We start from the raw sequence: 8,818 nt of genomic DNA, 5'->3' as shown, positions 1-8,818 counted from the left end.
GGTGCACCAAGAGTGTCCACCTCAGGTAACTGGGGAGGCTGAGCCACTGGGCCCTATAGGACACCTAGCACACAAAACCACTCTACCAACACAGGGAAGCAGACAAAATGCCGAGACAAAGAAACAGGTCACAAATGACAGAAATAGAGGACAGCAAATGACTGGATATAGAGTTCAAAATCACGTTTCTAAGATTTTTCAAGAATTTTATGGAAACAGCCGATAAATGTAGTGAGATCCTCAAGAAATCTAGTGAGACCCTCAATCTTGTGATAAAGGACCAACTAGAAATTAAGCATACACTGACTGAAATAAAGAATATTATACAGACTCCCAACAGCAGACCAGAGGATCACAAGAATCAAGTCAAAGATTTGAAATACGAAGAAGCAAAAAACACCCATCCGGAAAAGCAAAATGAAAAAAGAATCCAAAAATACCAAGATAGTGTAAGGAGCCTCTGGGACAACTTCAAGCATACCAACATCAGAATTATAGGGGTACCAGAAGAAGAGAGAGGGCAAGATATTGAAAACCTATTTGAAGAAATAATGACAGAAAACTTCCCCTACCTGGTGAAAGAAATAGACTTCCAAGTCCAGGAAGCGCAGAGAGCCCCAAACAAAAGGAATCCAAAGAGGACCACACCAAGACACATCATAATTAAAATGCCAAGAGCAAAAGACAAAGAGAGAATCCTAAAAGCAGCAAGAGAAAAAAAGTCAGTTACCTACAAGGGAGTACCCATACGACTGTCAGCTGATTTCTCAACAGAAACCATGCAGGCCAGAAGAGAGTGGCAAGAAATATTCAAAGTGATGAATAGCAAGAACCTACAACCAAGATTACTTTATCCAGCAAAGCTATCATTCAGAATTGAAGGTCAGATAAAGAGCTTCACAGATAAGAAAAAGCTAAAGGAGTTCATCAACACCAAACCAGCATTATATGAAATGCTGAAAGGTATTCTTTAAGAAGAGCAAGAAGAAAAAGGAACTCTTACCATCTGCCACAGCATGGATGGAACTAGAGAGCATTATGCTAAGTAAAATAAGCCAGTCAGAGAAGGATAAATACCACATGATCTCACTCATTTGTGGAATATAATGAACAACATAAACTGATGAACAAGGACTGATCCAGAGACGGAGAGGCATTGATTGGACTGTCGGGCCTTGGAGGGAAGGTAGGGGAGGGTGGGGGTGAGGGGGAATAATCAACCAAAGGACTTACATGCAAGCATATAGGTCTAACCAATGGACATGGACAACGGGGGGGTGAGGGCATGAGCGGGGTGGGGTGGGGGTAGGGGGTAACGTGGGTATAAGGACACATATGTAATATCTTAATCAATAAAAAAAATATTAAAAAAATAAATAAATGCAATCCCCATTAAAATACCAGCGGCATATTTCACAGACCTAGAACAAACTCTCCAAAAGTGAATTTGGAATAAAAAAAGACCCCGAATAGCTGCAGCAATCCTGAGAAGGAAGAACTAAGTTGGAGGAATCACAATACCAGGTATAAAGCTACATTACAAAGTAACTGTTCTCAAAACTTCCTGTTACTGGCACAAGAACAGACATATAACTAATGGAACATAATAAAGAGCCCAGAAATCGACACAAGCCATTATGCTCAATTATTATTTGAGAAAGGAGGCAAGAGCAACAATGGAGTCAAGACAGTCTCTTCAATAAATGGTGTTGGGATAATTGGAGAGATACATGCAAAAAATGAAACTAGACCACCAAGTTACACCATCCCCCAAAATAAACTCAAAATGGATAAAGCACTTAAACATAAGATGGGAAATCATAAGATGAGCCACTGGGCCCTGTAGGACAACTCCTCAGAGACATATGTCATAGCAATATCTTTATCAGTACAGCTCCTACAACAATGGAAATGAAGGAGAAAATAAACAAATGGGACTACATGAAAACAAAAGGCTTCTGCACAGCAAAAGAAACCATCAACAAAATAAAAAGAAAGCCCACTGCATGGGAGAACATATTTGCCAATGTTATCTTAGATAAGGGTTTAATCTCCAGAATTTATAGGGAACTCATATATCTTAACAAAAGGAAGATTAACAATCCAATCAAAATTGGGTAAAGGACTTAAATAGACACTTTTCAAAAGTGGACATATGGAAGGCCAAGAGACATATGAAGACATGCTCAAAGGCACTAATCACCTGGGAGATGCAAATCAAAGCAACAGTGAGGCACCATCTCACACCTGTCAGAATGGCTATCATCAACAAATCAACGAATGAGAAGTGCTGGTGAGGATGTGGAGAAAAAGAAACCCTTGTGCAATGCAGAATGGTGCAGCCACAGTGGAAAGCAGTATAGAGTTTCCACCATAAATTAAAAATAAAACTCCCATTTGACCCGGTAATCCTACTCCTAGGAATATATCCCAAGAAATCAGAAACACCAATCAGAAAGGATGTATGCACTCCTATGCTCATAGTAGCACAATTTACAATAGTTAAGATTTGTAAACAGCCTAAGTTCCCATCAGAAGATGAGTGCATTAAAAAACTGTGGTATATCTACACAATGGAATACTATACTCCTGTAAAAAAGGAAGAACTCTTACCATTCACAACACCATGGATGGACCTGGAGAGTATTATGCTAAGTGAAATAAGCCAGCCTGAGAAAGATAAATATCACATGATGTCACTCATTTGTGGGATATAATGAACAACATAAACTGATAAACAAAAATAGATCCAGAGACATAGAAGCATCGAACAGACCATCAAGCCTCAGAGGGAAGGCAGGGGAGGATGGGAAGGAGGGCGGTGACACATCAACTAAACTACTTGTATGCATGCATATAAGCATAACCAATGGACACAGCCAGTAGGGCATGAGCTGGGGTGTAGGACTGGCCGGGGAGAGGTCAATGGAGGAAAAAGGAGACATATGTAATACTTTAAACAATAAAGAATTTTTAAAAATACACAGGATACTGTGTTTTAATGTTTGGTATTTCTTCTCCCCATAACTGCCTTTGGCAAAATTATATGAAGCGAATATTACTCTTATGCTGTATCTTTCTTCCTCATTTAACAAACAGAATTCTAGTAAACTATACTTACTGTGTCCTTAGAATTTCATCCTGCAATATCATCCTGGCTCTGCCCTCCAACAAAATGTAAGTCTTGAGCCTCATTCCTGAGAAGAGTTGCATTCTAAAGTTCGGCAACCCCAACCTAGTCCTCTGTCAAGTGAAAATGATTATTTTATTATCAGATAAACTCAATTGTGCTAATATCTTCTACAGAGTGTATTATTTGTTGGGAAACTACTGCCTTAACCCAGCTAAATTGCATTAGCCTTAGAGATTTTTTTAAAAATATGTTTTTATTGATTTTAGAGATAGAGGAAGGGAGAGGAAGAGAGAAATAGAGAATCATTGATTGGCTACTTCCTGCAAGCCGCCTACTGGGGATCGAGCCTTAAACTCTGGCATGTGCCCTCAGTGGGAATCTTACCGTGACCTCCTAGTTCATGGGTTGAAGGTCAACCACAGAGCAACACATGCCAGGCCATAAAGATATTCTTAATGAATGAGTCCAGTATGAACCTCTGTCTTTATAGAGATGATGGAGAAGGTTCTTCATAATCCTTGGAATTTATAGCTCTCATACAGATGACAACCTACTGTATTTTTATATCATAAACCTCTATCTTCTGAAGCCAGGGAGAGGAAATGATTGATGGGCACTAGTGATGTTGGTTTTATCAAAGTCCAAATGAAAGTACCAAGCCAAAGATTTGAAAGGAAGAAGACCAATGTAGACTGAGCACATACTATGAGGTAGGACCATCCTACATGTTACACTAAATCAGGCCAGCCCACCCCTACACTCCCAATCTGAGTGAAATTCAGCATGTCGACACAATCAATGCCTAGGTCAAAACTTTTCCTCAATTTAGTATTTAAACATGTACATTCTCATCATGCACATAAACATATTACTCACATATAACACTCACCTTAAACTACACACAGCACCAATCACATCCAAACATAATCCATAACACACACAACTCTGATACTTATACCAAACACCACACATATTCTGCATATATAACATATATAAATGTCCACACAATGGAATAATATAGTTTATTGTGAAGGGAGGATCATTCAGCTTTGGTAGGTGTAAGAAATCAATATCAGAAAAATTCCTGGGATAGTAAAAAAGAGATGCCATGTGAGCTGAATCTTTAAAGATTTATAAATAAAAATAGGAGTAGAACAGGTAAATGACAACAGAAGGCTATTTCAGGCAAAGAACCAACATAGGTAAAGGTATGATATCAAGAAACCATGTGATACATAACTCTAAGTAGTTGGAAAACATTGGCACTTAAATACAAAATAGTGATTACCAAGGGCTATTGATGTGAGCAGGGCCCACCACTTGGGAAACACTAATCACTCTATTAAAACCTGGAGGTGTGGGTAGACTTTCTAGTTACTGACGACCTCTAACAACCGGATGTCCTCTATGCTATCAACAAACCCGTTCATGCCACAATGGAATTCAATGTAGCTGTGGCTCCTGTGCTCTTTGTAGCCCCTTTTGTTATTCCCCTGGTAACACTTGATTATTTTGAGGGAATACTGGGCCCATATATATACATTTCTGTAGCGATCTCTCCAGTTCCTGATGCATATGTGCTTGATTTTGTGCCAAGAGGTATAGATGAAGAGGTGATAGTTCCTGTCTTTTGGAGCTTCTCTTTCTCTCATGAGATCATTGCATCTGTACTCATTGAATTCCCAGCTTGTGCTCAGGTGGTGCTATTTCATGAATTCCCTCCCGAAAAGGTTCTGGCGATGTACATGGATCCTACATAAGGGGAACAGCAGGAGCAAGAGAGGACCTAAGACCTTTAGAGAGAATGACTTCTGTCACTAGGATCACCTGTGGGTCTACATGAAAGAGAGAGGAAAACATAACTGCAACACTGCCCTGAGCTGAGCTCCACCTTAAAATTCCATTCCCTGCCAATGTAGATACTTAGGCTCAATTTTACTATTTGGTTGCAGAGTAGAAGATGATAAATCTCATTAGATAATTAAATTTACAATTACTGAAAATATGCTAGAGCCTGAGTGAGACAAGCATGAAATTGTAAAAATTAGATGAAGTTTATTTTGAGAATTCCAAACACCTTCTCTTCACCCAAAAAAAGGAGCACTCTAGCTAGCTCTGTTTTATAGTCCAGATGGGTTCTCATAAAAGAGTGTGTCTGAAAGAGAATGGGACTTTAAGTTTTATGTCTGTAAAGTAGAAAAGGTTGTCACCCTTTAAGGGAAGGTAGAAAATGAGTAGACTTGGGAAACATTTTGCAAGCAGGAAGGCTTTGGAAACCTGAAATCCCAGGCTGCAATTAAAACTGACTGCAATTGGTACTTAACTCATCTCCACTTCCTCATAGCACTTCCCCAATGCCTGCCTGAAACATGGTAGCCCTTCTGACTACCCACTTGCCTTCTCAGAGACCATTTTCCTAATTATCATCATGCTGAAGGATCTTGATTTGCCATTAAGAATACCATTATGAAGTTTTGAAGTAGGATTCTAAGCAACCAAGTACCAATATTGACACTGCCATCACAGGAGCTACTCTGGTCAAAATCAGGGCCTAGGTATGTTTGAAAAAGTCTCCCCTTTAAACCAGCTCCCTGTCCTCAGTTAGCACAAGGAATTCACTTAGCCCTACAGAAAATCTAACCTGATTCTCAATATTTCAGAATTGGTGTCCTCAAATGAGCCTAATAGAAGCTCCCTTACTGACCTGTGAGAGTCTAATGGGATTTGCATGAGAGCACTTTTGAGGGTCTCCAGTGCTCTGTCAGGCACAGAATAAGGGATAGGCATGTTCTTATTTGTGGCACCCTATCCCTAACTCAAATGGCCTAAACAGGAGGAGAAGACCAAGATTTAAGCTGCTTCAATGTATTATGCTTGAAAATATTGGGGAGGAAAAGAGGTGTGAATTAGTAAGATTAATACTGAGTTAAATTCAGGTCTTCGCTTCTTACAAATTGGATTACTGCATTCTCAACTCTACCACCTAGAAAGTCAAGCAAGCTCCTTCCAATGTTCCTGGGTTTTTTTCCCCCAGCCATGCTCAGTACCAACCCTTCTAACTCTAACTTGCCCTATTCAGATTCCATACTCACCTTCACAGGTCCATAGATATTAGTGCATGAATCTAAAGAGCAGAGTCAGTGTCCTTTCCCTTCTCTTAGAGCTAAGAAGTCTGAGGCAGTGAAGAAAGGAATAGATTTGGGAGGTGCAGTGTTCCAACTGATTGGCAGTGGTGGAGGGGGAAGAGGGGACAGATTACTATGTGCACCTGTTTATCTCCTCATCTAGAACACTGGGGGTCACTCTGAGAAAAACCTGGAGCAAAGGGGTCCTACATCAGAGACAGTTTTCTAGGTACAAAGGGGGCAGGAGCTAAAGAACAAAATTCACAAATAAGTTTGAAGATCTAATTGGCTGTATTAAGCAATTCAGGAATTGGGCAGCATCCTATCTAGCAACTAGAAAGGTGTTTTGGTGAGTTTTACAAAATGGATGGTTTTTATAGGCAGGAAGAGGGTGGGATTACCAAGCTAAAGACTGGATAATTTTAAGCAAGGACACCTTCATTCAGGGGAAGGCAGGGGGTCTTATCAGGCAGATTACCTTACCAGTGCTGATCAGGAAATTCCAAATTAAGTGTTTTACAATTCCATCTCTGGAAGAGGCTGAAACTGAAATTTGGTTATTTATTAAGTTTTTGATTGGTGTCATGGCTTAACAAAAATGACTCACAATTTTATTCATGATTTTTCATGTTTATAATTTTTTGATTTTATAATGATGTGAAAGCAATATGCATTCAGAAGAAACTGCCTGGACTAAGCTATGATGTTCAGTAGTGTTGAAAAGAATGGAGGTGAAAAAGTTTAAAATGGAGTCACTTTTGGTAACCATGTGAGTTGACAGATACATTAATTAGCTTGATTGTAGTGATTCTTTCACAATGCATATGTATACTGAATCAGATTGCACACCTTAAATATAGACAATGGATATTTGCTGTGATTCAAATATTTTCCATTTGGTCCTTCCATGCGCACTCCCCCCCCACACACACACACACACACACACACACACACACACACACTCACATACATACTTCCCTGTTTAGCTTCTGGTGTCTTCATACATCTCTGTTCCCCAATTTGTTTCTAAATAATCGAAGGGAAAAGGAAGGGGTGTGAGAACTGTCTTTAGTAAATGACACAAATGTTTCTGTGCCGTGGTCATTGATCCAAAAGGTTTTAATCATGAACCAGTTTATGAGGGTATTAAGATGTTGGTGTATGTTTATAAACTAGAAAAGAATTAAAAGAGGATAGAAGAAAAAAATCTCCAGATAAATACCATAGCACCATACTCACAGATATCTGCAGTTTGAGTTCTTTATTAAAAGGAAAACATGAAAAATCTTTCAAATCAGAAAGAGTGAATGAGTCTTAATGATTTAGTACATGGTTAATACTGTAATTACTACATGATTCAAAAGTTTGGAAAGAGAAAAAGAAAGTTCTTTGTGTCATGTCATAGTTTTATTAGATCCAAACATAACAAGGTTGCCAATTATACAGACAATTGTACAAAATGAAGTCTCATTTTGCCAGTTTATACTTCCATAATTTTAATGCTTCCTCAACTGCTGACTTTTGAGAATGTCAAAAAGATGATTCCTTCAAAACACTCCTTATAATGAAGTAGAAAAAGTCCTGGATTAGTAGCCAGTTGAAGTGGATTTTTTGCTTCAGCATTCCCACTAACTTCATGATCTTCAGCAAATCCTTTAACTTTGGTCTCTATATGTAGCCACATCAGCATCACAGAGGTGTGGTGGTATTAAAATAAGATAACTGAGATGGAAGCACCTTAAAATACTTGAAATGCTATATCATACATATAATGACTACATTCCAGAGAATACGATCTGAGAGAGCTAAGCTGACCAGTATTATAAAAGGAAACAGAAGAGTTTGTAGAAATTTTTATTACAGAAAAACCCAGTCCCATTATAGGTTTACTATTGGCCCAGTGCACAAAATTCATGCATGCGAGGGGGTGTGGGGCGGTGTCCTTCAGACCAGCATGCACCATCTCCAATCTGGGACCCCTCAGGGGATGTCTGACTGCCGGTTTAGGCCCAATCCGGATTGGGCCTAAACCGGCAGTCAGACATCCCTCTCGAAATCTGGGACTGCTGGCTTCTCACTGCTCACCTGCCTGCCTGCCTAACTGCCCCTAACCACTCTGCCTGCCAGCCTGCTCACCCCCAAATTGCCCCCCCAGCCGTCCACCCCCAACTGCCCCTCCTCCAGCCTGATCACCCATAATTGCCCCCTCTGCCAGCATGCTCACCCCAACCTGTCCCCCACCACCGCCCTGATCACCAAACTGCTGTCCCATCCTGGCCTAATCACCCACAACTTCCCTCCCCTCTTGGCCCCTAACCACCTTTACCCAAGCCCTGCCACCATGGCTTTGTCTAGAAGAACATCAGGAAGGTCTTCTGGAAGGTCTCCAGTCTAATTAGCATATTACCCTTTAATTAGTATAGATAGAGGCCTGGTGCACCGGTAGGGGCCAGCTGGTTTGCCCTGAAGGGTGTCCCACATCAGGGTGGGAGTTCCCTTTGGGGGTGGGGCGGCCTGAGTAAGGGGCCTATGGTGGTTTGCAGGCTGGCCACTCCCCCAT

Source organism: Myotis lucifugus, unplaced genomic scaffold (assembly GCF_000147115.1).
Source record: "Myotis lucifugus unplaced genomic scaffold, Myoluc2.0 scaffold_860, whole genome shotgun sequence".
NCBI lineage: Eukaryota > Metazoa > Chordata > Mammalia > Chiroptera > Vespertilionidae > Myotis > Myotis lucifugus.
The sequence above is the reverse complement of the archived record's forward strand: the minus strand, read 5'-3'. Positions refer to the sequence as shown.